Source organism: Eptesicus fuscus, chromosome 8, assembly GCF_027574615.1.
Source record: "Eptesicus fuscus isolate TK198812 chromosome 8, DD_ASM_mEF_20220401, whole genome shotgun sequence".
NCBI lineage: Eukaryota > Metazoa > Chordata > Mammalia > Chiroptera > Vespertilionidae > Eptesicus > Eptesicus fuscus.
Window position 1 is genome coordinate 90,457,365 of NC_072480.1, and position 26,511 is coordinate 90,483,875.

Genomic DNA, 26,511 nt, shown 5'->3' on the forward strand with positions numbered 1-26,511 from the left:
TTCAAACTGTGTTTTAGGATTAAAAGTGTCTGCAGGTTACTGCGTTTCTCTCTGCTTTTCACAGCATCTCTCCAAGCTTAGCCTCCTGCTTACCTGCTTTTCCAGTTCATTAGTGGGAGTGTTACATACGCCTGGGCCAGGTACCAACCCTTGAGGCCTCCTGCTAGACACCTGTTCTAATTTGATATCCCCCATTTATCATTACTTAGTTTGCTGTTCTTCAGCCAACCTGTGCTTGGCCTTACAACAGAATCTCTGTGATTCTTGGTAAAGCTGACTGTGTGAAAGTATTTACATTGCTGAGGCCAAAAGCCATTCATTCCTATCCCAAAGGTGGATTTCTTTATGTCTCTGTTGCTGGGAAATATTTTTGGTAGAAATATTAATCACAAAATCATAAAAATAAGAATTTGTAAAAATATGAATTGCATGTTGCATGGGTGGAACTGGAGAGCATTATGCTAAGTGGAATAAGCCAGTCAGAGAAAGATAAATATCACATGATCTTACTCATTTATGGGATATAATGAACAACATAAACTGATGAACAAAAATAGATCCAGAGACAGAGAAACATAGATCAGACCGTTAAACCTCAGAGGGAAGGTAGGGGAGGGTGGGGGTAAGGGGGAGAGGTCCACCAAAGGACTTGTATGCATGCATATAAGCCTAACCAGTGGACACAGACAACAGGTTGTTGAGGGCATGAGCTGGGGGAGTGGGGGGATAATGAGGGAATAAGGACACATATGTAACACCTTAATCAATAAAGAAATTTAAAAAATATGAATTGCAGTATAAAGCTGTTAACATCCTCAACTGTAAGTGAATAGTTAAAATAATATTTCCAATGCTTTCTACACACTAACACAAATGAAGATGCCCAGTACTTGAAACCCAAAACAGAGGAGCTAAAATCACCCCTGCCATCCTTGGTAAATTTACTCTTCCCCTGAAACCCTCTAACAGAATTGATGCCATCCAGGGTCATTCACTCTTCAACCCATCCTTATCACTGCCTCCCCACAATTCACCTCCTGCCCCTCATCAGAGGGCACTGATAAACAGACTCTACGCTTGCAAGGATCTATGGCACCGCTGGCTATGATATCCTCAAAACAAAAAGTCAGTTTGTAGGCACACAAATCTATTTTGAGCCAATTATTAATTCTTTAATCATGAGCAAAGTCACTTATCTTATAAAATTTGATATCATTGTCTGTAAAATACATGAAAATAATGCCTATGTCACAAGATTGTTCGGAGACCATTTTAAGATAGGGACCATTATTAAATCCTCACTGCTGTTTGGAAAATTTAGCTTTTACATTTTCTTCCCTTTCCCATATAATCTCCCGATTCACTGCCAAGCAATCTGTCACAGGCCAGTGAGAACTCCCAAAGCAAAGGGCACAGTATGGTTCTTTGGATTTTTCATATCAAAAAATTCTCACGCTTAGCACTATAGCAGTAACGCAGAGGAACGAAACAACACTTTTAGACTGACATTTTGTAAAGATCTGAATTAATTAAACACATCACAAACCGCTAAGCCTTAAGTAAAGTAGATGTCTAATAAAAAATTGTTAATATGATTTTAACATAATTCTCTACTTGAAACTGAAGGAAAGACAATCTGTGCTTAAATAATTTTAAACACATAACATTTTTAAACACAAGAGAACTGATTATTGATCTGAACAATAAGGAAATTCTTCTTGCCAATGATTATATTTTAAAAGATAGGCATTAGAGCAATATGAAAATTCAAAAAGGGAATACTTATTAGTATGAAACATTAAAGACCTTATTTGAATTTGGATCAGTCATGTTCCAGTGGTAATAATAAAACAATTTTAAGAAACATAATATATAGATGTTATTATAGCCAGTAAAAACCATGATAAAAGTACTTTATCAAATTCTAGAAAATATTATTTCTGATGTTGCTCTAAAATTAAAATTCTGTATCCAGATAATTGGGGCTAATGGGGAAGATAATCAGAATCAATGTCAAAGCAACCCAATCTAATTTCTCTAAAATGATCTTGTCTTCTGCTCTAGGAACTGTCTTCAGGCCGCTCAGAAGTACAGCATGACATGTAAACTGAGGAGACATAAACCGTATTGTCTTGTCAGGAACTATCTTTTATAAGCCATTTAATCTTTACAGAACTTAGTGTGAAGGGATCTGATGAGAAAACATCTTAAATTTATGTTTACCTTAGTCTTATGAGACTCTAAAAATGCCACATTTGTTGATATGTAGCTTTTGTGCATTTATTTTGGCAGTGAGTTATCAATTGCTGTAATAATCTGTACTATACTTGGGGCATCTACTATATATTAGGTATTATAACAAGAGTGTTACCTTAATCTTCCCATCATTTCTATGAAGTTACTCTTACTATTTTCATCTTACAGATGAAGAGATTCTTATGAGAATATATTCTTCTTGAGGTCCTATAGCAGGAAAATGGAGAACTGAATCTATTCTAACACCATAAAAATAGGTATGTGAGAAGATTAAAAACAAACAAACAAACAAAAAAAAACAGGTTACAAAATCGGGTGCCTTCAGTTTGAATATTGCATGCCTGAAATACCTAAATGGCATTAAGAACAGAGTACTGTACTACGTCTCAATCATCAAATGCAAACTAAAGAGCTTTGCAAACAGATTCTTCCTTTCTGCTGCATTCACAAACATAAGCTCTAAAAATCTTAAATGCAACTTAATGGAAGAGACAATTTGAGAAGTCTACTATATAGAATTTTATTAACTGGATTTTAACTTGCATTCCGGTAAATATTGCAATGAGAAAGTTCATATTCATGGTATTTAAAAAACTAAAATTCTATTCTTTTTAAGAATCCTACTCTCTGCATAATTAGATGACTGTTCGGCGGGAGATTGTAGCCACTGGAGCAGGAAATTTAATAACTTGCAAGAACTTTAAACAGTAAGCTTCGAGAAAAAAATAAAATAAAATTATATCATATAAGTAATTTCTTTCAACTTTTAAACTAAGAAATTCTTGGAATTTTAATTTGTCAATGGCTCAAATTTGTGTAGAGGATGCTATCAAAAGAGACAAGCCAGTTTTGCTCAGTGGATAGAGCGTCGGCCTGCGGACTCAAGGGTCCCGGGTTCGGTTCCGGTCAAGGGCATGTATCTTGGTTGCGGACACATCCCCAGTAGTGGGTGTGCAGGAGGTAGCTGATTGATGTTTCTCTCTCATCGATGTTTCTAACTCACTCTCCCTCTCCATTCCTCTCTGTAAAAAATCAATAAAATATATATTTTTTTAAAAGAGACAAGCTCATTTAAATTGGAATTATTGGCAGAAAACACAAATTATAAATTTAAATTGTCATAAATTCAATCATAAACTAGGAACAGATTTAAGAAATCATTTTATGCAATGTTCTCCTCTTACAAATAAGAAAATTGAGGTCTAGATATTTTTTCCCTTATTCAAATCAAAATGTTAATGGTAAAGAGAAGACTAGAACTGAACCTCCTACACACAGCCAAGAGCTCTGTGCATTGTTCTAATTTCCATATTAAGGGTCAGAATCCTAGACTAGTTCTTCATTCCAAGCCTGAGTTACATAGGTGTGGATGTGGGCATGGGTGTGTGCAGGCTTAATTATTCATTTAACAAATAGATACTAAGCATCCACTTTGTGTCAGCACCTGCAGTAGATTCTAGTCATATAATAATAAGACAAAACTGATAAGGTGGTTGCCATAAAATTTTCATCAGTGGATTTATATCCTATATAATAAAACTCTAATATGCAAATTGATCAAACTGCAGAATAACTGGTCACTATGATGCGCACTGACCACCAGGGGGCAGACACTCAATGCAGGAGCTCCTGAATTGAGTGTCTGCCCCCTGAGAGGGAGGCGACTGGCAGCTGCGATTCGAGGACAGGGCTGGCGAGTGGGCAGCGCTAGGCTGCCAGCCAAGGCAGGTGCCATTGGGGGGCCCCCCGATTGCCTCGCCCACCAGTCACCCCATAGATAGTCCTGATTGCTTGCCAGGCCTAGGGACCCTACCCTATATATTGTGAACAGTCTCTTAGATTTAAAAATTAAAACCTGACAAGGCTACTCTAACACTGAAAAAACAGGATGATTCAGCGATGACATGCATGGACTCTGGCACATTTTGTGGTCAGCCTCGATTCTGACACTTATAACTGTGTGACAAAGCCAATTACTTAACTTCTCTCTACTTCAGTTTTTCCACCCATAAGATGGGGAAAATGGTATTACTGCCTCAGAAGGATCATGTCATGTACTACTTTTTATAATCAGGGCAAAAAAAGTAGCTGCCCATACAATAGCAAGATGCCTTTCACTGTATGAAAAGTATGTTTGCTGGTACATGCAGCATCCCGGATTGTGAAAGGGATGTCCAACTGCTGATTTAGGGTTGACATCCCCCAAGGGGTCCCTGATTGCAAGAGGACACAGGCTGGCTGAGGTACCCACCCACCCCCCCATGCACAAATTTCATGCACTAGGCCTCTAGTTTATATATAAAGATAAGTGTTCTGAAAAAAAAAAAAAATGGAGTTGCAAGGAACAAGTGGAGAGCAGTGAGTAGGAACTGTTTTCCTGAATTGGTGAAACCTAAGCTGACATCTGAAGAATAAGGAAAAGAAAACTAATCCAAAAGGGGATGGTGATTTTTAAAAGGCAAAATATGAACAATATTATTACTTCAAAAAAAGTTCATATTACTTGGCTGCTAAATTTTATATGTAACTAGAGGCCCGGTGCACAAGATTTGTGCACTCAAGGCGGGGGTGAGGGGGTCCCTCAGCCCAATCTGCACCCTCTCACAGTCCGGGAGCCCTCGGGGATGTCCAACTGACAGCTTAGGCCCGCTCCCCCAGGGAGCAAGCAGGCCTAAGCTGTCAGTAGGACACCCTTAGCCCACCGCTGCGCTCGCCAGCCATAAGCCTGGCTTCTGGCTGAGTGGCGCTCCCCATGTGGGAGTGCACTGACCACGGGGGCAGCTCCTGTGTTGAGCATCTGCCCCCTGGTGGTCAGTGCACATCATAGCGACCGGTCGTTCCGCTGTTCAGTCGATTTGCATATTAGCCTTTTATTATATAGGATACCCTTGTAAGTATTTCCATTCAAATATTCTTTCTATAACCATTTTACTGAGCAGCCCAAATATGCAAGCATTGTACTAGGTCCTAGGTTACAAATAATGAAAACGTACTTTATTCTCAAGTAGTTAGAGTCTTTTAAAAGAGAAAGCTGTATAAGTAATAATTAACTACTGTTAAATACACATGGGATACTTGAGAATTATAATGACAGAATGCTGAGAGGCAAAATGAAGGGTTAATTTCGTTTGGGGCGTTTGTGGAGTGCTGGCAGAGCGAAAGGCATGATTCGGGGAAGGCTTCATGGAGTAAGAACCAAATGAGCAGAGTTTTGAAGGATGAGTGAAGTTAGAGACAGACAAAAATGCAAAAAAGGAATATTATGTACAAGACATAAAGATGCCTCGCAGAACTGGAACTAAGATAAAAATCCTATACAATAAAAGTCTAATATGCAAATTGTTCCCTCAACCTGGAGTTTCACCAGGGGTTGGGGCCTGTAGCAATGGTGGGAGGTGGCCGTGGGAAGGGAGGGGTCCCTGGCCGACAGCCACCAGGGGCCCTACCCTTGCATGAACTTCATGCACTGGGCCTCTATAGTTTTATGATAATGGCATATATGTAATACAACACTGCTGACCTTTATCCTGAAAGTAGAGGGAGCTTTTAAAGAATTTATGCAAGACAGGGATATGATCACATCTAGCTTGAGAATAAATTAACACATTGGCATCAAATCTTGGCTTCTTACGATGTAAGAGCACCTTTACTAAAACACAATAATAACAACAACCGAACAGCTCATCCAAATATTTTAACGTAATGATATGTTGATGGCTTTGAACTCCAGATGCTTTCATTATTGTCCTATTAAGACGCTTTACCAACTAAATAAATCGCCATCCATTTTGCATAGGAAATATATTTATACTTTATGTTTCTTTGAGGTAATATTGTGAAGAATACTGTTTTCCAATTGTATTTATTTTCTATGTCATCATTATCTTAGTCGATTGCTGGGCACTTACGGGCTTTAGAGGAACTGCTTTCTTGGGAATCTCAGTGGACTAAGAAAGAAAATTGTGCCTAACTTACCTAATTGTATAACTTTTATTTCCCCTCAAGAATAAAAGCAGGTTTATGCACAGGATAACCAGTTTTATTAGAGAAAAATAATAACAGCTGTAATCCTTGAAAATACACAGAAGAAAAATATTGGACATTAAAAAACATTTGAAAGATAATTAGAATCACATTTGACATCCCCGCCCCCCCCCCCCCAAGGAAATAAACATCAGCAATCTATTTGTACCTTCAGGTTTATACATTTTTTTTAATTGTTGAAAAACATTGAAAGAATAATATTTCATGAGATGTGAAAATTACATAAAATTTTCATATCCACCAGCAAAGCTTTATTGGAACACACACACACACACACACACACACACACACACACACAAAGGTTCCTTTGTATGAGCGATTGTTTGTTTTAGTTAAGGGTATTGTTGATTCCTAAACTTCTGTGATCAATTTTTAAAAAGAGACCATACCTTAAAACTTCTCCAGCCAAGTCATCTCAGGAAATGAAACAGAAAAATTCAAGTGCAGTGTTTCCCAAAGTAGCATACAATATCTCTAAATATTTGGAATATGGACAGCAGAGCCTTAACCTTCAAGCCTATGAATCATTCAGAATATGGAAACATTGCATCAAGGTCAAAAGTATTGTATTACATAAAGTCTTGAAACTTTGTAGGTAGTTGATAAAAATACAATATTCAAAGATATCTCTCGTTGATATATGCCTACAGAAGATTCTGATTTTTCTAAGAATTTTGAAAATATCAATAAGGGAAGCTCCAATTCTATATAATAAAGAGCTAATATGCTAATTAGATCAAACAGCAGAATGACCATCCGAATGACCTTCCTTATGAAGCCGGAACTGCGAGGGTCCAAGGCAGCTGTGGCTGTGAGGGCTGAGCCCCTTGCAAGAATTTCATGCATTGGGCCTCTAGTCTATATATATAAAACCCTAAGTGTCCAAATGACTGGACTACCAGACGACCGGACGACTGGCCGGTAGCTATGACATGTGCTGACTACCAGGGGGCAGACACTCAATGCAGGAGCTGCCCCCCTGGTGGTGCACCCCTCTCCCCCAACAAGCTGGTGGGTAAGGCCTGGCTGTGATGGCACGGAGGTCCACTGATCCCCACAGGCCAGGCTGAGGGACCCCACCGGTGCACGAATCCATGCACCAGTCCTCTGGATTTTATATATGATTGAGTAATCCATCAAAATTAAAAAAAAAATCATTCAATAAGAGTTACTCTTGGGAATACATAATCCTGAGGAAACACCTTGTCAACAATGGCCTGAAAACATTTGTAGAATTATTTTTCATATAAATTGAACCTTTTATTGACTTTTTTGTCTTATCACCAGATGCCTGTAATCCTCCCTACACACATCTTTTCTTTCTCGTTTTTATTCACATTTTGTTTTTGCCAACTAAAGCTTGTATAATTATGTTGGAATAGGACCAAGTTTGGGAAATATTGTAGAAATGTTTCTTTGGCTCACCACCCACCTCTAGTGTTTCATGGAGGAGGAGCATTTCTCTCCAGCGATGTCTTTCCAGACTTCCTGGGGTATTGTTCCCAGATTCTCCTTAACCTAACTCTACTGAGGTACTAGCTCCTAAAAGCATATCTCAGCACTTGGGTGGTGCTTTTGCTTTCCTGATAATGGGAACAACGGTAAAGAAGACCGGGCATGCGCTGCTCAGGGCAGCAGCCACAGTCCTTATGAAAAAGCCATCTCTGTTTCTGAGGATGCATAGAAACTGTCCTCTATAATAACCTGATCATTCATGAGTTAAACCAGCATTCACCTTTACAGAACGAAAAATGAAAACATGCATATGCAAATTTGTGCTATTTGCAGCTTAAAATTGTTTGCCCATGGATTTCTAACTCCATCATAGAATCTCAAGTTATTTTCCCTTTATAGTATAAACATTTTAAAGCACGGGGAAGAGATAGTAACAATAAAAGTGCTCATGTGAGTAACAGGTATTTTATGAGAAAGAGAGGCTTCTAAACACAAGTCAAACATTGCACTTCACGTCTCACCTGAAGCATGCCGGCCACTCCAGTCCACCACAGGTAGTTCCCTTGGGGCCTATGCTGGATGGACACCAAGGTCTCATGAGGAAAAAGGCTAGGACACTTGCTCTTTCTGACCAGGTAGTGCTGTGGCTGATTAATATCTACCCAAAGCCACAATCACCTTCTGATCTGAGGAGCAGGTGACTTGGAGATTCTGAAGTGTCTTGATAAATTATTCAGGCATATCAAACAATACACGTAGCAGATTTTAAAAAAATCCAGTCACTAGAGTGATTTGCTTTGTCCTTTTAAAAACTGAATCTAAATAGCTCATCATCAATCATTGACAGCTCTTAGCATGACAATACTGATAAATTAGTATTACATGGGTACCAAGAGAAGAGCTATTTTCTTTCCCAAGGAAATATTTGGTAAAGGAGAGAGGAAGGGAGGAAAATCAACAAGGTTAACAGTCTTTGAAATTTTACAGTTTCCAGTTTTTCTTTTCATGAACCAAAAGACCAGTTTATTCACAATACCCAATATCTTTTCATTACTACATCTTATTTATCCGAAGCCTTCCTTCCTCCTTGCCAACACAAATTACACCCATCATTCAAGCATCTTTAACACCCAGTTCAAAGGTCAAATGTTATCTGCTTCACAATCATTCATTCTTTAACACTCCAAATGTCATGTGATTGCTCTGATAACCATACATATACTGTCTGAACTAACAATATTTCTCCTGGTACAGACACAAAATGTAATTGAAGTACATAATTGTTATTTTGCTTTTTCTTGTTCACCTCATCTCCTTAACTATTTAGTAATTTTTAAGCAAAAGAACTTTTGCCTTGCATATTTGGGCTCTTAACCAAGAGACAGTGTTTAAAAGATTATAGAAAAAAAAGACTCACCATACCACTTCCTTCAAAGGTCATGAAATAGTTAATTTGCATTACATAAAATAAGTTAGTACATGGGAATTGTTAAAAATGCATAACTTAGAGTTTGTTAGACCCTACATTGTTCCATAAAGAATTTAAAGCAGTAAGAAAACATAAAAATGTGCACATTTATTTTAGCAATATATACTAAGAATAAATTGGCAAGTAAAACTAACTTCTAAAACCAATATATTAAATTCAATAGTCTTTACTTTTGTGCTCATCATAGGAAACCCATTGTTTTTGCTGGTTGTCAAACAGTCTTTTTAAATATTGTTATTATAATAAATATAAAATATAACAAAATATATATGGATTTCTATGTTACTGAAGAAAAAATAAATTATTCACTGGTTGTTCTGATTTTTTTCTTTAATTGAGGTGTAATTGACATATACTATCTCATTAAGTTCAGGTGTACAACATTTTTTATGTTTGTGGATCTTCTCAATAGTATCAGCAGGAATTTTGTTTGTTCCTATTGTTCTTTTTTTTTTTTTTTTCCATAAGAAGATAGGGAGAGGGAATCTGACATCAGATTCCCTAGCTGGGCATACAGCCCTTCAGAGTATGTCCCTCTCCTGTCTCCCACACCCCACCCATTGAAGGCCCATGACCACTATCACACAGAAATGGGCAAGTTCCCAGAGGTCTGAGCAGTCCTACTGTGCAGCCTTTCTTGAAAAATCCCTGCCTTCACTTTATTCGACTAATTCACTCTCCCACCAGGACACAGCTTTAATGCTACTGTCTAGGAATCTCCAGTCTTAATTGCCCCCAGTTGGGATATCAAATGTCTGTGCTTTGTGCTCTCATTACAGCTATCCCCATCCTAGTTCACTCCTGAGATTCCTATGTAAAAACCGTACCCATTTACTCCCAACAGTGCCCAGTTTAGATGATAGATTATGGTCAGGGGTTCAACTTAAAACCAGCCTTGACCGGAAGGTCAACTTTGGCCCTTTATCCTCAGGGCAACCCTGACAGCTACCAAGTACCTTTTCATCAACACTGACTCACTGAAGTTGACCCTGAAAATTTATCAAAAATACTAAAAGGAAACATGCGGTCAGATGGTAGTTGTATGATTGCAAAGGCCCACAGAGGCACGAATGAGCCTTAGGAAATTCTCTGAGAAATATTCTCCTTTTGGTTTTCATGAGCTTGAAAGCAGAACATGCCCGGGAACAAACTAGTAATGTCAAACTCAAAAGGCAGCCCCACAATAGCTCTGGCGGCATATGATTCACTCGATGGAATGCTAAGGCTTTCATTTCTCATGACTCACACTGTTGGTGATTTGAGATTCAGTCACAAAAGGAACAGACCCAACTCTTTAGTAAGAGTCTACCTGAAATTTGCAAGACATTTTCAGTGATAACAAACAATACTATAATATCTTGACTGACAATTCCATTCCTATATGACACATGTAATTTCTTCAATATTTTTACTTGAAATGTTTAAATTTATGACTAGCACTTTTTGAGTTCATCAAAATAGAACATATTGTTTGGATAAAGGACTTAAACATATGATGGGAAACCATAAAAATCTTAGAAGGATCCAAAGGCCGCAAAATATCAGACATATGCCCTAGCATTATCTTTACCAATACAGCTCCTAGGGCAATGGAAACTAAGGAGAAAATAAACAAATGGAACTATACTAAAATAAAAAGCTTCTGCAGAGCAAAAGAAACCATCAACAAAACAACAAAAATGCCCACTGCATGGGAGAACATATTTGCCAATGTTATCTCCGATAAGGGTTTATTCTCTAACATTTTCAGGAAACTCATACAACTGAGCAAAAGAAAGATAAACAAACCAATCAAAAAATGGGCAAAGGACCTAAATAGACACTTTTCGAAAGGGGACATACAGAAGCCAAGAGACATATGAAAACATGCTCAAAGTCACTAATCATCCAAGAGATGCAAATAAAAATGACAATGCGGTACCATCTCACACCTGTCAGAATGGCTATCATCAACAAATCAACAAACGACAAGTGCTGGCGAGGATGAGGAGAAAAAGGAACCCTCATGCACTGCTGGTGGGAATGCAGACTGGTGCAGCCACTGTGGAGAACAGTATGGGGTTTCCTCAAAAAACTAAAAATGGAACTTCCATTTGACCCAGTAATCCCACTTCTAGGAATATATCCCAAGAAATCAGAAATACCAATCAGAAAGGATATATGTCCCCCTATGTTCATAGCAGCACAATTTACAATAGCTAAAATTTGGAAGGAGCTTAAGTGCCCATTAGCAGAGAAGTGTATTTAATAACAGTGGTACATCTACACAATGGAATACTACTCTACTGTAAAAATAAAGGAACTCTTACCATTTGCAACAGCATGGATGGACCTGGAGAGCATTAGGCTAAGTGAAATAAGCCAGTCAGAGAAAGATAAATATCCCATGATCTCACTCATTTGTGGAATATAATGAACAATATAAACTGATGAAAATAGGTCCAGAGATATAGAAGCATCAAACAGACCTTCAAACCTCAGCGGGAAGGCAGGGGAGGATAGAAGGGGGTGGGTGTAGGAGATCAATCAAAGGACTTGTATGCATGCATATGAGCATAACCAATGGACACAGAAAATTTATCAAAAATACTCAATACAGTAGGGGGGTGAGGGCACGTGCTGGGGGGTGGGAGTGGCCAGGGAGAAGTCAATGGGTGAAAAAGGAGATTTATGTAATACTTTAAACAATAAAAAATTTAATTAAAAAATAGAACATATTAAATAAAAACAGGGTAAGGGATGGTGGCTAGAGTCAAAATATGAGTTCAATTCTTAACACATCTATTGTAGTGATTAAAATTTAGTTAAGAGATGATGCAAGACTGTAAGACTGCTAAGTTAAAAGAATACAGCTATAGCATCATATCTGCCTCTGTTTTCAATCTGTTGTGTTGTGTTGTGTTGTTTTGTTGAAATGTGAACAACATCTGGACTCCTACAAATGTGAGGTGGATCTAGTTGGTAGGGAAGACTGTCCTTTTCAGCTAATTGGACATTCTTCTTTGATATTATAATAAAACTCGAGTGCTAGTGTCTCAAAGCTTAGCTGCAATGTAGAATCTGAAACCTATTGATCAACTTTTCCCACTGTACACAAAAATCCTTGGTTTATCTGGCAGTTGGAATGAATTTTTTACCCACATCTGGTTTCATAATATGATACATTGGTCATCTGGAAAATATTGGTTCACTGAATTCCGCCAGTTTTCCAAATGGTGATATAACTCATTTTATCGTTTTAAAAGATCACTTCGTTAAATCCCTACCCATCTTATAAAAAAAAAGTCCAAGTATAGAGGTAGCTGACAAGCTCATGACAGTAAGTGCAAGTTTTCCAAAATTACAATTTTCATTGAAAGCTCAAAGTTCATCTCTGGCAACAAACACGGTCAGTTTTCCCTTTGACCAAATATCCATGTCTGACTAAATTTTCTATCAGTGTTCTTTCAAGGGGAATGGTATTTCATGAAAAGGCAGCAAGTTCAGATCACAGACCAAACAAGCCCACCAATCCTTTTCCTACAGAGAGTCACGGTACTCTGGTAGGCAGGTGAAGTGTCAAGTGCGTACTTCCCACTTCATCACATGGGTAAAAGCCTTTAAGAAACACTGATCATTGAAACTGTTTAATTACGGATATGTTTAAGTAACAGTGCGTAATGGTAATGGATATAGTGACCTCGAGGACATTTTGGTACCATCCCCTTGATTCACATCAAGAAGCAAAAGAGGCAAATAAAATCGTAGTGCTATGATGCAGATCATTTTAAGCCAGAAGACCCTTGAGGGAGGGAGCATGAGGGGCACACTAGGGTCTGCAGACTACACTTTCCAGCCCTGATCCACTAAGGAGACCAATGGGCAGCAGTTCTCCTCTGTCCGTCACATAATGCCTGTGACTTCAATGTGATGAACTTTCATCACAGATTCTCTCTAATCCATTTGCTCCCATAGCTCAGTTAGGAGCTTACCCAATATTCCCTAGGTAAACTCTTCAATCTGTGTCTGCATGTTGTCAGTATTCTACAACTTAATTAAATATTATATAAACCAGTGGAATATGTGTGCCGATGCAGGGGAATTTTTGATATTGCAATCTAAACTCCGCAAAGGGAGGGATTTTCAGCTTTGAATTTACTGTTGTACCCCCAGCACCTTGAGCAATGGGCACATAGTGCATATTTGCTAGTTGTTGACTGAAAATCAGATTTGTTATTTCTATGAAAATAAGGTGAATCTTTGAATGTCTGTACAACTTTTAAAAGCCAAATTATGTGCTGGCAAGACATGAGGAAAGGGGAAAAACTGATAGAAATCTAGGAGTGGGTATCTTCACTGCTTTATTCTCCTTCTCTAAAGAATTGGAAATTAGAAACCATAGAGGACACACAAAGGAGTGATTTACGTATAAAAGTTAGAGAAATTACTCCCATTGATTAAAAATGCCTATCAAAACTCTGGTTTCCTTCTCATTTACAGTTTGATGTAACACTTCACTTAAAAATACCTGACAAATACTGCTAGTATTTCTACAAGTCTAGATATCTAATACCCAAGGGCAAATTGTTGCTAGCAACATTTCACCTTTATGATGCATCACCCCCATCTAGTGTCAGTAAGAGGTAAATGCAGGCTTTACTCCACAGACCTTTGACCTTGGCTTCATTCAAAATGGTTCCTAAGAAGAAAGGGACGGAGGGAGGGAAAGAAGGAAGGAAGAACATGGACTGTGATGAAAACCGAATGCTCTGGCACCTTCTTTTACAAGTTTTGAATTTACCTTGATGTAAATTTCAAATCTCATATTCAAGATATACTATTTTGAAATTCAACACCTAAATCTAAGTTTAGGTATCCATATTACCTTTAATTATTTTTCCTATTTGCTTTCACTATTTATCATTTCAGAGTGAAGATTCACTTTATGACCATTCTTTATACATTTGGTTTTCAATAATAGGAAAATGGGAGTGGATGACAAAGTTGACCCTGTCTTGCACATTTTAGTTAAAACTGCTGAGTATAAAAGCATAAGGTAGGCAGCAGAAGGGGTGGTAACTCCGCTACTGGGGCATAAATCTCAGAGCTACTCAGAGTTGATGGGTAGATTGTAGCAAAGGAATGTAAAGACAGCAACAAATATCTGCTGGGCATGGGGCTTGCAGCAGGGGGAATGCAGATTGCCACTTGCCTACCCAGCTAAAGAACTTTAGGATCTATTGTGTGCATTATTATGCATGTTTTCTATGTATTAGCTGACCACTGATGACAAAGAAAGACAGGGAAAGGTAGACAAACCATAATCCCTTTTTCTTTAGTCCTTCCTTACTCATCAGTAAGGTGAAGGTAAAGAATGTGGGTAGATTGTAGATGCATTAGCTATAGTAAGTGAAATAAAAACAGTTCAGATTGTTTTGTTCTATTAGGAATAAAATACATATGCATATAAAGCTACAAAATAAAACCTTTGAATTTCAGTTATTTGCACACAAATCCTCTTATATTTGCATAAGCATGAATAGTAAAATTCATGCTAATCATTAAAATTGATTTTTCTTTACATAGAATGACTATAAATAGCAAATTAAAACACTTTGATAAGTTGAAAGTTTATGGAAGAAAAGGAAAGAATTTGTATTTTAGAACCTCTAATGGCACCTTTTTTTTTAACAAGGAGACTTACATTTTCATTTTGCACTCAACCCCACAAATTATATATATATGATATATTTTTTATTGATTTCAGAGAGGAAAGGAGAGGGACAGAGATAGAAACATCAATGATAACAGAGAATCACTGATTGACTGCCTCCTGCATGCCTCACTCTGGGGACCTAGCCCACAACCACTAGGAATCGAACTGTGACCTCCTGGTTCATAAGTCTATGCTCAACCACTGGGCCACACTGGCCGGGCCACAAACTATATTCTTTACATTTGCTGGAAGTGCTGCTAATCCTCAGACCACCTGAGAAATTCTTTAGGGAGAGTCAGGCTATCAAATTATCAACTTCTCTTTGGTGAAAGCCATAATGCTTTGGTCCTTACTTAGAGTATGCCTTCTTCTCCAAATAGGATAAAATGCAAATTAACCAATAAGTAAAATGTTTACTTCATTTACTTGTGCTCAGAGAACCCCTGCTCCATCTATAAAGATGCATTTAGGAAAACGGAGGCTGCTTGTTTCCAGCTTCAATAAGAACCTTGAATAAGGTTTGAAGATGTTGACGGCTTTAGGCCACTGGAAGACTACTTAAGTGGTTTCCTATCATTCAATTGAGAACCAAGGCGCTGAGATTCAGAGACATCTTTGGGGATCATGTCCTCTGAGGACATCCTCTCCATTTGTTCCATTTGGAGAACTCCTACTCAGGCAGCACAGATACCTTCTCTACAGTGGGCAATGGGTCCCCAGGTATGGCTGTTGTGCCAACGGGGAAAATGCAAACATGATCTCTGTGTTTAGTCATCATGTTACACAGGCTTTTGATGCCCCAATTGTTTGAGGATGTTGGCAAAATAAAACAAATTTTAAAAGTATGTCAAGAAATGAAGCCAAGACTCAGAGTCTATTCACTCTATGAAACAAAAGGACCATCTAGGATGACATCACACTGTAGTTTTATAAAAGTCACATGAATACAAATTTAAAATGTTTCTCAAACACACTTTTATGTTTGGTCTTAACATAAAATGACCACTGCAGAAAGACTGTAACTGGAAGAAACAGTGTGCCGTGGTCGGCAAACTGCGGCTCTTTGGCCCCTTGAGTGTGGCTCTTCCACAAAAATACCACGGCCTGGGCGAGTCTATTTTGAAGAAGTGGCATTAGAAGAAGTTTAAGTTTAAAAAATTTGGCTCTCAAAAGAAATTTCAATCGTTGTACTGTTGATATTTGGCTCTGTTGACTAATGAGTTTGCCGACCACTGGTGTAGCGGTTATAATCAAGAGCAAAGTGACGTTTCTTTCCCTTTGCGTACTGAGGAGAGCAGGAAATGTTTGAACAGGGAGAAACCTCCTCTAGGCATTATTCTGTCCTCCAGAGTCCGTATAGCCACCGAGGACAACAGTCCATCAACCTGAGAAGTCACCCAGACAAAATAGTGCTTTAACCTTCAAAGTGAGTACAGCTTCTCTCTTCAGGAAGCAGCTCAGTCAGCTGCAAGCAGATATGCTTCAGAGTTGACCCTAACTCGTGGCACTCCAACTCAAGGGGAAGTAAAGACAAAGAAAATGACTTGATTTCTGAAAATCCCATTGGTTACTGAGGTTATTCAAAAGCTACAAGATGAATTTATCACAGGATTCTTTATCTCACGCATTTAAAAGTTCAGAAACAGAACTAGCTGGTTTGGCTCAGTGGCTAGAGCATCGGCTCATGGACTGAAGGGTTCCAGGTTCAATTCCTGTCAAGAACACATATCTCAGTTGCAGGCTTGATCCCCAGCCCCAGAGGGGGCAGGAGTGGGCAGCCACCAATCTATGTGTCTCTCTCACATCAATGTTTCTCTGTCTCTCCCTCTCCCTTCCACTCTCTTTAAGAAAAAAATCAATGAAAAATTAAAAATGTATATATATATATATATTCAGAAAAAACTTGCCTTAGGTTACACAGCTAGGAATGGGCCAAAGCAGGACTTCCAGACTTGCCTATTCCTCAGTCTGTATTTTTCACGCCTCTATGCAGTCCCTTATGTAGACAGCCTCACAGCTCTGCAATGGAAATATGATTCTCAAGGGCAAGCATTTATATACACCCCTACAATCTAAACAGTAAGGATTCGATGGCTTTAATTCCAAGTAAGTGACTGAGTTACCTAGAAAGCAAGTAAAATTAGCACTGATAGCCCTATCAATTGTTAGAATTCTTTCTGCTTTAGTCAATGTACTAGTAGTGTATACTTCAAAGTTGCTAAGATACTAGATCTTAAATGTTCTCACCATAAAAAGGAAACGATAATTATGTGATGTGAAAGAGGTGTTAGCTAACACTAGGGTGGTAATCACATTGCAATATACACTGAGTGGCCAGATTATTATGATCTCTGAACGCGTAATAATCTGGCCACTCAGTGTATAAGTGAATCAAATCAACACATTGTACATCTTAAACTTAAACAATGATCTATGTCAATTACATCTCAATAAAAGAGAGACCAGGGAAATCAATACCCTATGAGGAAAGGTTTTTCTCTATTATGTAGCTCAGATATTATTTTCTTGGATACTAAAGGTCTGCTGCTGATAAAGCAAGAAGAAATATTCAAAATAAAAAGAGTACCCTCCTCTCTGAGATGGCAAAAAAATTAAATTGTCTGCATGCTGTGAAGACCTGGTTATAAATGCTGATATACACTAATGTCCTCAGCAGGCAAGTAGTGCCTTACCTTAAGAGGTGGCCCGGATTTCTCTTTTTCTATGTAAAACTTTACTGCTTCTTGGGTAAAGAAATGGGGGGGGGTACTTTATTCACTACAAAGTACATGCAAATACATTCAGAAAATTGGAAACTATTTATAGAAAGGCTCTGACAGGTTTGAGAGAGAACTCGACCTTCTCTGTGATCTCACCAATTCCCACATCAATATATTTCCCTATAGCACAAAGGTAGTACATTATTATTTCAAAATATTCTTGAACTAGAAGAGATCATCTAGACAGTAAGGACAAAACATCTTTGTATCTTTAACAATGATCACCATGAATGCTAATGTTGTAAAAAATATCCTCAACTTCTATAATTACTTTCTAGCATTTATGTCTTTCCTGGATTTCCACCCCTTATTTTACCTCAGGTCCACATGTATTAAAAAATTATATTACTCAGTCTCATATGTTGTAACTTCTCCAACAATTTGAAACAAAGATAAACTAAAGAGAATTAGCATCTTTCTAAGGACTTAGACTTTTATGTTTTGAAAGTCTGTCATAAATTTTGTCAAGTCTGACAAAGATTTACTCACATATTTATAAGCATATAACACACAATCTTCCATCTTAAAAGTAACTTCTTTGGAATAGATCAATGACCTGTTCCACTAGAATCTAGTGTCTAGAGGACTTTTGTTGATAAATAAGTCAGTCAATAATAAGATTTAGATAACTTGGTTTCATTTCCTTTTCTTTATTAGAATCAGAGTAATAATGAGAACAGGCAACATAAGACAAGAAGAGAATTCTACCCTGGTCAAGAAGAAGACTTCTCCAACTCTAAAATCCAAATAAATTAATAAAATCAGGTGACCATCCTTTGTAATGCAGTATTTATTCCCCAATGGGGAGAGACATCTCAGAGATATAGCCAAGACAATGTGAAATAAGTAACTGGAATTGCTGTTGAAAATGGCTTGTTTTAGATTTTAAAAGAGTCAAAACATATTTTTATATTAAAATGTTTATATTACAAATTTTTTAAAACACAAGTCTTAACAAAATATCTCTACCACATTCTTTACAAGTGTCACAATATAAAATAGAAGGCATAGTCAGAAACTCAAAAGTTTTTAGTAAATACAGAAAAAAATTAAATTCTTCTTCTGCTCTAGTCTGTTTCTTGGTTTATGTCATTGCCAGTGGTCAGCATCAGAAGACACATGTGTCTCTTCCTCTCAGATGTGATCCTTATCTAGTTTGTCTGCCAGTTCTACAGTCTCCTCTCCATACATTTCAATTTGTTCTCTCTTCCCTTTATTCTTTCAGATGGACTTTAATGAAACTTTGTGTCTGGAGTCTCTTTTTTTCTCTATATTCTCAAATCCCTTCTAATCTCTGTTGTAATTTTTGGACAGGAAACCTATGATACAATCACAACATTTAGTTATTAAAAATGTAATGGTTCTTGCTACCTATAAAGCAAAATTCAGTTTCCTTAGTAATGCATTCAAGGTCCTGTATCATCAGACCTCAAGTTACACTATTTTTCCTTTCCTTTCTCATCTCATCCCATTGTCCCATTTCTAGGTCTCTATTCCAGGTAAACTCTGCTCACACTATCAGAACATGCCTCGTGATACATAATGATCTTGACATTTTTGGCATGAATTTCTTCCTAGAAAGCTTCCTACCCCACACCTCTTTGTAATGTCTATCATTAAAACCAAATATTTTTCTTCTATGAGTCAATTGCTTCTTATGCCAACAGTTATGAAGAACAATAAACCCCTGTGAATAACAATTTCTGCATTATTCCGGTGACACAGAGTTGGTTGAGGCGACCTGGCAGGGGGTGGTGGCGTGTCTCTGGTCTGTGACTGCAGGTACAGGCATCACTCATGCGTGTGTACTCCATGATCTAACCCAGAGCCTGGAAGGATGTTCAGATCTTCGTGTACTTATAATTAGGTAATGGGCCAAGAGATGTGCATAAAGGCAACACTTAATCCGAAAAGTTAAAAACAGAAACAGGATAATCTAAAAGGAGCTAAAAAGCACAGAGCCTTAGCATCTCCTTATTTTACATGCACTTAGGGGATTAGTTAATTAAAGGAATCCTCTTGTGAATTTCTTGTGAAGAAAAGAATTCTTTGGCAAAGCAAATAATCAACCCTTAATTTATAAAGTACTTATGGGGGTAGGTGCTCACAATATCACCAAATTGCACTTTAGGGACCCCTCATTATTAATTTGCCTCTATAAACACCAGGCTCTAAAGGAATCTCTAAGATTTTGAAGAAAATTGGGCTATAGATAATTTAAGCTGTTAATTTTGATCTTCTATAGAATGTTAATAAGGCCATATTTGCTTTTCTATTTAAGCCTTAAAGCATCCAGTAGACCAAAAAATAAATAAAAAATAAATAAAAATCTCCACAGGTAACATTCTAATATTAAAATCATTTTGTTTCAGGCAACCAGCAATAAACATTTTTTTAATTATTATTAAATAAAGGGTCTGTTATGTTATTTATATATCTTTGATCTGGGAGCAAAATTTCAGGACTTCTTTCTTCGTCTAAGTAATGATAAATTTTAAATAGTTTACTGTTTGAAGTTTGTTGTTTTAAAACGAATTCACCTCCCAGGGGCAGATGGCTGAATTTTTACTATGGATTAAGAGTTAAAGCTCTGGTTTTCCTTTGAGTATTTTTTCATTAACATTCAAAAGCTTTTGAAAGCAAGCATGGTGACCGTTTCAGTGATATGAGAAAGGAAGACACACATTGACAGTGAATATGGGCCTTATTTTGCACAAAATGTCAGCTACAGAATTTCCACATGTGACAGGTGTGGGGGCTGGCAGTCTGCCAGGGGAAAGCAGCAGAATTCCTGGGATATTGCCCCGAGGTGGGAATGGACTGGAAAGCACACTGTTTTGGTTTGTTTCCTGAGAATGTATGTGTATGTGGGGTGTTTTGGTGAAGGTTACTGAAACTCTGGAGACGCTAACATTTCCACACACACCATTTCTTGGTTGCAAACCTATTTCCTAATTTCTAGGCTAATCCCTATCACAAATGCAATTTATTTCATATTCTGTAGCCCTCTATTCTTCCTTCCTTTATTTCTCTCCTACTTTCTTTTTTGGAAAAGCAAATACATAGGTTTTTAAAATTTGTGTATGAATTTAATTTAAAAAAATAAGGTTGTAATACCTGAACAAATAAAAATGTGGTGAAAATCTGTTAAGAAAATTTTATATAATGTGCGAAAATCCACAAAGTTGAGTCCCTGCCCACCTTGTTAGCATTATCTATATATTTTAGACAGACGTGCTTAATTTCAGTTTCAAGATTCTGTCAAACTGTTTCACACTGCCATGACTTTGCATTTGCCATTTTCATCACCTGAAAATCATATATTCACTGAATATTTTTTCTGAAATCTACTCTGTGGGAAGAAAGGTGCTAGGTCCCAGGAATACAGTGTGAAAAAGATATTCACAGTTGCTGCCCACACAGGACCTCAGCATCCTTCCTTCCTGGCAAACCCTGCTTGCATCTTGCATCTTCTGTGTGTTTTTCTCTGGGACGTGGTCCCTGACCATTCCAGGCAAGACTTGTCAATACTTTGAGACACTGGTACAGCTTTAATACTCCTGTTAGAGTCCTGAACAAAATGCTTTTCATAGGGTTATTTATCTATCTGATTCCTTATGAAACAGTGAACTTGCTGTATCTCTTTCATTTTTAAATTATCAGTACAGTACTTATCACTGAATTAATTAATTAATTGATTAAATTGAGTAACATATTTTTGGAGAGAGTAAGTTGAATTTCAGTCTCAATATTGGTTTACATGTACTGTAGAAGCCAATGCAAAGAACATATTAATATAAAAGTGAATTAGCACAGAATTTTAAAATATGAATTTATAGACACTAGTGAATCTAATCTCTTACATGAATATAAAATCCTCTTATAATAAACCTCAATTATGCTACTTGAAATATAAAAAATCATAATGCTCTTCTATTGTTCTCCAAAATAATCACAGTTATTATGTGGTTCTGTATGTATGTGTGAGTATTTTTATTACAAAGGTGGTTACTATTAATATCTGGAGTGGTTGAACTCTTTAGAAATATGCTGTTTAATTAGAAATTCACAATGGTAATAGAATCAGTATCTTTTATAAAAGCTAAAAAGTTGCCCTTGGGGAAAAAGACTCCTAACTCTTTATGAACAGAATACAGTTTAGAAATCTGCAGGCAATTCTTTAAACCACACAATGTCCATATGTAGGCACTAAATCTCCATGGAGCCTAAAGGCACCACTGATCCTACTGGGCTTGAGTCATCTGCTAAACTTTCCTGTCCTTCCTGGAAATATTTTTTTAATCAAAGGATAAAGATAACTATAGGATACTCTATTAAATTAATTGTATGTTCCTTGAATATGCCTATCATATTTTATTTATCTTTTTTCTATCACACTTTTAAGCATACTGCCTTAACCATGGTAGATTCATAATAAATATTAGTCAATTTTATATTGGGTTTCATACTGCCATTACAAGAAATCTGGAAAAATTTCACTGTTTTGGGGAATTAGAAATAAAAAAAGAGGAGACATATTTAATGATAGTGTTTTGCATATATCTGACAGATTTAATTAACTGTGTGTGGTTTCAGATAGCCATATAGATCCATGTAATAAGTTAGAAGTAGTCAGAGTTTGGTTAAATTTAATAAAAACTGTTTTGATAATAGCAGTTATCAAAAAATAGAATGGATTTTATATAAATGTGTTTCATTAGAGACATTGGTAAACAGAATGCGTGGAAGGTAGCAGAGATTACCTTTGGCTAAGGCTAAAAGATCTAAAATCCTGCTACACCATTCCTGTTCTTTAAGTGGTAGAAAAGAGAAAAGGGCATAGAAGTATATATTCAATGCATGTATTGGTTTATCCAGTTATCTCTTAGAGTGATACCATATATTTTTATAGTCTACAATACATGCCCTTGATGCCACTGAGTTGTAGATTGCCTCTGAACAACTTCTGAAACTCCGGAGTTCTGAAAACTTCAAGACTAGTCATAAACTGACCTAGAAGTGACCATTCTCCTAGGAGTAGAACTGCTAGAAACCTGAAAAAATTCCTCAGGTTGAAATACACAGATGTTCATAACTTGAGACCAAGAGGAGCCATTATAGGATTGTATGTTTTTGGAAATGAAATACTTAGATGAGTTCAGGGACCTAACTCATCGATAGAACAGACTTTCTGTGGTCAGCCATGGGTTGAGTCCACTCCAGATGAATATTAAGATAAAAATAGATTTTCATTGGAATTACATGAAGAACCCCACCTCCTTCAGCTGATTTTGGTGTCCCAATATTCAGCTACTGTTTGAAGAATATCATTTTATTTCAAAATACCCTTGACCAAATAAATGTATATTTAATTAGAAAAAGCAACCTTTAAAAATGAAAATTGAATTTCAGCAGGGTACTTCTTTAATATGATTTAACTACTCTCACTTTTTTATAACTCATGGAAAAGGTCTGTCTGACATGCAAACATTTGTCCTTGATTATGCTACAGTCATAAGACAAAGCATTATAAGGCAAAAAATAATAATCACCAATGCTGTAAGCAAAGGAAAATTGTAGTTGACTTTTAGAACTTCTGAAGAAAATAGATTAAAGTGTAGTGAGTGTCAGAAACATACTTTTCAACTGTCAATATTATTTAGCAATTTGAGAACATTTAACTTCATTTTCTTCCGGTGACAAAAAAATGAATGTCCTCTGTAAAGTGATTTTCTAGTTCTCCCTGAAAATAATGCATGCATTTCAATAACTTGGAAAAGAAAATGGTCTTCTTAAGTCAACCTGACTGTCATGCTGCATTGTTTAATTAAACATAATAATTTACCCTGGGCTGCTTGCAAGTCAATTGTCCAGAGCTTCTGTGCTAATGTGACTGGGGTTATAATTGTTATCTGGCTCCTTCTCTAAGCAAATTTTTTTTTAATTTTATTTTATTGATTTTTTACAGAGAGGAAGGTAGAGGGATAGAGAGCTAGAAACATCGATGAGAGAGAAACATCGATCAGCTGCCTCCTGCACACCTCCCACTGGGGATGTGCCTGCAACCAAGGTACATGCCCTTGACTGGAATCGAACCTGGGACCTTTCAGTCCACAGGCCGATGCTCTTATCCACTGAGCCAAACCAGTTTCGGCTCTAAGCAAATTTTTAGATTAATTTAAATTATAATATTATGAAGGGAATGTGTTACTAAATATAAATTCTTAAGGGCAGAGAGTGAAATTTTTATTTGCTCATCATCTAGTGTTCAACTAACCAATATAAACTATTGGTTTAAATATTAAATTTGTTTAAAGTATGGAAATATTATAATATGTTCATAATATTACATTGTTTCTACCACGCATCCTTCTTGATATGCTGATTCTCTTCTGTCTACTAATATTAAGTCTAGTTTGAACCTTAAGGTTTCTTTCTTAAACTCAGTGACAACTGGGCATAGTAAATTCCAAAACGTCCATCAAGCGATGTATTACTGTCAGTGAATACATGTGGGCCTAAGAAGTGTTCTCTGAATCAGCATGTTATAAAAGAAAAGAAGGCATATCTATTTTGTTAAAATTTTAATTGGCTCCCAAAATGTCTACTCCCTTAGCCTCACTCAACTTTTCCTAGCCATCTAGTCAAATAGTAATCTACTTGCTACTGTGAAGAGATTTTATAGATGTAAGTAATGTCCCAAATAAACTGATTTTAGAAAAGGATACTATCCTGGGTGAGCCTGACCTAATCAGATGAGTCTAACCTTCAAAGGGATTTAGCTATTCCTGGGAAGATTTAAACTATAAGCAAGACTTAATGAGAGGAAGATTCTTCACTGATGGCTTTGGGGCATGGTCTGAAAGCAAACTCAGAGAGCTGAGAGCAGCCCATGGCTAAAAGCCCGCAAGAGAACTGGGACCTCCTTCCTATAATCACAAGGAACGAAATTCTTCCAACATCCCAATGAACTCAGAAGAGTACTCCAGGCAACAGATGAGACTATGACCTTTCAACACGTTGATACACTTTAGTCATGTGAAAGAATTAGAAGATGGCCCAATCATGCCATGTCCCTATTTCTGACTATGGAACTGTGAGATAATAAATGGTCATTGCTTTAAACTACTAAGTTTGTGAAGACTTGTTGTTACACAGTGATAGAAATGAATACACCCATGATGTAGTTAACTAGAACATCACCATTATAGATATTTGAAATTTGTGGGTCTGTCTGTCCTGAATCTAAAACAGAATAAAGAATTGATTTTGAAAATAAAAATTGTCCCCTTATATCCATAACAACAAGTTAATTAACTCATCATTCAATTTAGGTCACTGGGCATAAGGTATAAAGAACACATTTTAAAGGTCCTAGCAATAAAATCTTTTGTAAGGCACCATACCACCTTGGACTGCAGTTTCTTCATCTGTAAAATGCAAGAATAGAACCCGGCCATCTCTGAGATTCCTTCTAGGTTAAGGCATCTAAGATTTATGTAAACGGTAGTGCAATGAAAGAGCTGTGATGTGGTGAAAATAATATAGTACTAGCGGGAAACATTTAGGTTAAATTCTATTTTATAAATGAGCAGCATGCTCTTGAATAGACTATTTCATCTCTGGACTGTGATTCACTTGGTTGAAAATGGGAATAAAACCATCGTGACTCAAAACTCTTTGTGAAGATTAAAATAGTTATTTTGGGGAATCAACTACTAAGATGGCAGTGTGGAATTTTCTGAACTCACTCACTGTGATACATTTTAGAACTTTGGTAGCCAACAAAAGCCCCAGAACAAATGAAAAATCATCTAGTCAAGATAAACTACTAAACCTCTTATGACAGCAGTTCTTTAACTTGAAACTATTCCCATCCCTCCTCCTAGCTCAGTGGTGTGGTAGCAAAAGCAGACAGCACTGCAGATAATAGAGAGATCTGATCACCTTTGGACCTCTGTTAAAAGCACCATCCCAGAGCACATTCAATGTTTTGTCCAAACCTTTAGGTCCTTGTGAAATACACATATATGTAGAAACTAAGATACACACTTCTAAATAACCAATAAGTCAAAGAAGAAATTAATAAAAATAACACAATATTCCAAAACTTATGGGACATGGCTAAAGCTGAATGTAGAGGGAAATTTATAGCTGTAAATGTCTACATTAAGAAAGATGAAAGATTTCAAATCAATAACTTCATCTTCTACCTTAAGAAACTATGAAAAGAAGAACAAACTTAACCCAAGCAAGCAGAAAGAAGAAAATAATAAAGATTAAATTATAAATAAACAAAATAAAGAACAGAAAATTAATATAGAAAACCAGTCAAACATAAAGTGGATTCTTTTGAAAAATCAAATACTTTGCACACATTAGTAATGAAAAATCTGAAAATTAAATTTATAAAACAGACTCTTTAAAAATAACAAAACAGTAAATTAATATATTTACAAAAGAAGTACAAGAATTATACACTGAATACTACAAACATTATTGAAATAAATTAAAAATTATCTAAGTAAATGGAAATACATTCCATCTTCATGGATCAGAAGACTTAGAATTGTTAAGATGACAATAATTCTGAAAATGTTCTATAGTGTCAACATGATCATTTCAATATCCAAACCTTTTGGGTGGAGGGTGGGTAGTGGGATCAGTAAGCTGGTCTAAAATTCGTATGAAAATGCAAGATACTAAATAACCAAAACCCTCTTAAAATAGAACAAAGTTGGAGGAGCTAACACTTCCCAATTTCAAAAACCAGTAAAAAGCTACAGTAATTA

The 26,511-nt window shown here is 36.7% G+C and overlaps 2 long non-coding RNA genes and 1 other non-coding gene across 3 annotated transcripts in view; 2 read left to right on the forward strand and 1 right to left on the reverse strand.

Annotated features, from left to right (window-relative positions):
• Positions 1-26,511, forward strand: part of LOC129150119 (uncharacterized) — a 57,693-nt gene that overhangs the window by 16,244 nt on the left and 14,938 nt on the right. The window lies entirely within an intron of this gene.
• Positions 26-18,475, forward strand: LOC129150120 (uncharacterized). Its single transcript, XR_008556852.1, has 3 exons — positions 26-140; positions 2,065-2,513; positions 18,377-18,475. It is a non-coding gene; the product is annotated as an uncharacterized LOC129150120 (long non-coding RNA).
• Positions 8,371-8,454, reverse strand: MIR383 (microRNA mir-383). Its single transcript, NR_129104.2, has one exon. It is a non-coding gene; the product is annotated as a microRNA mir-383 (primary transcript).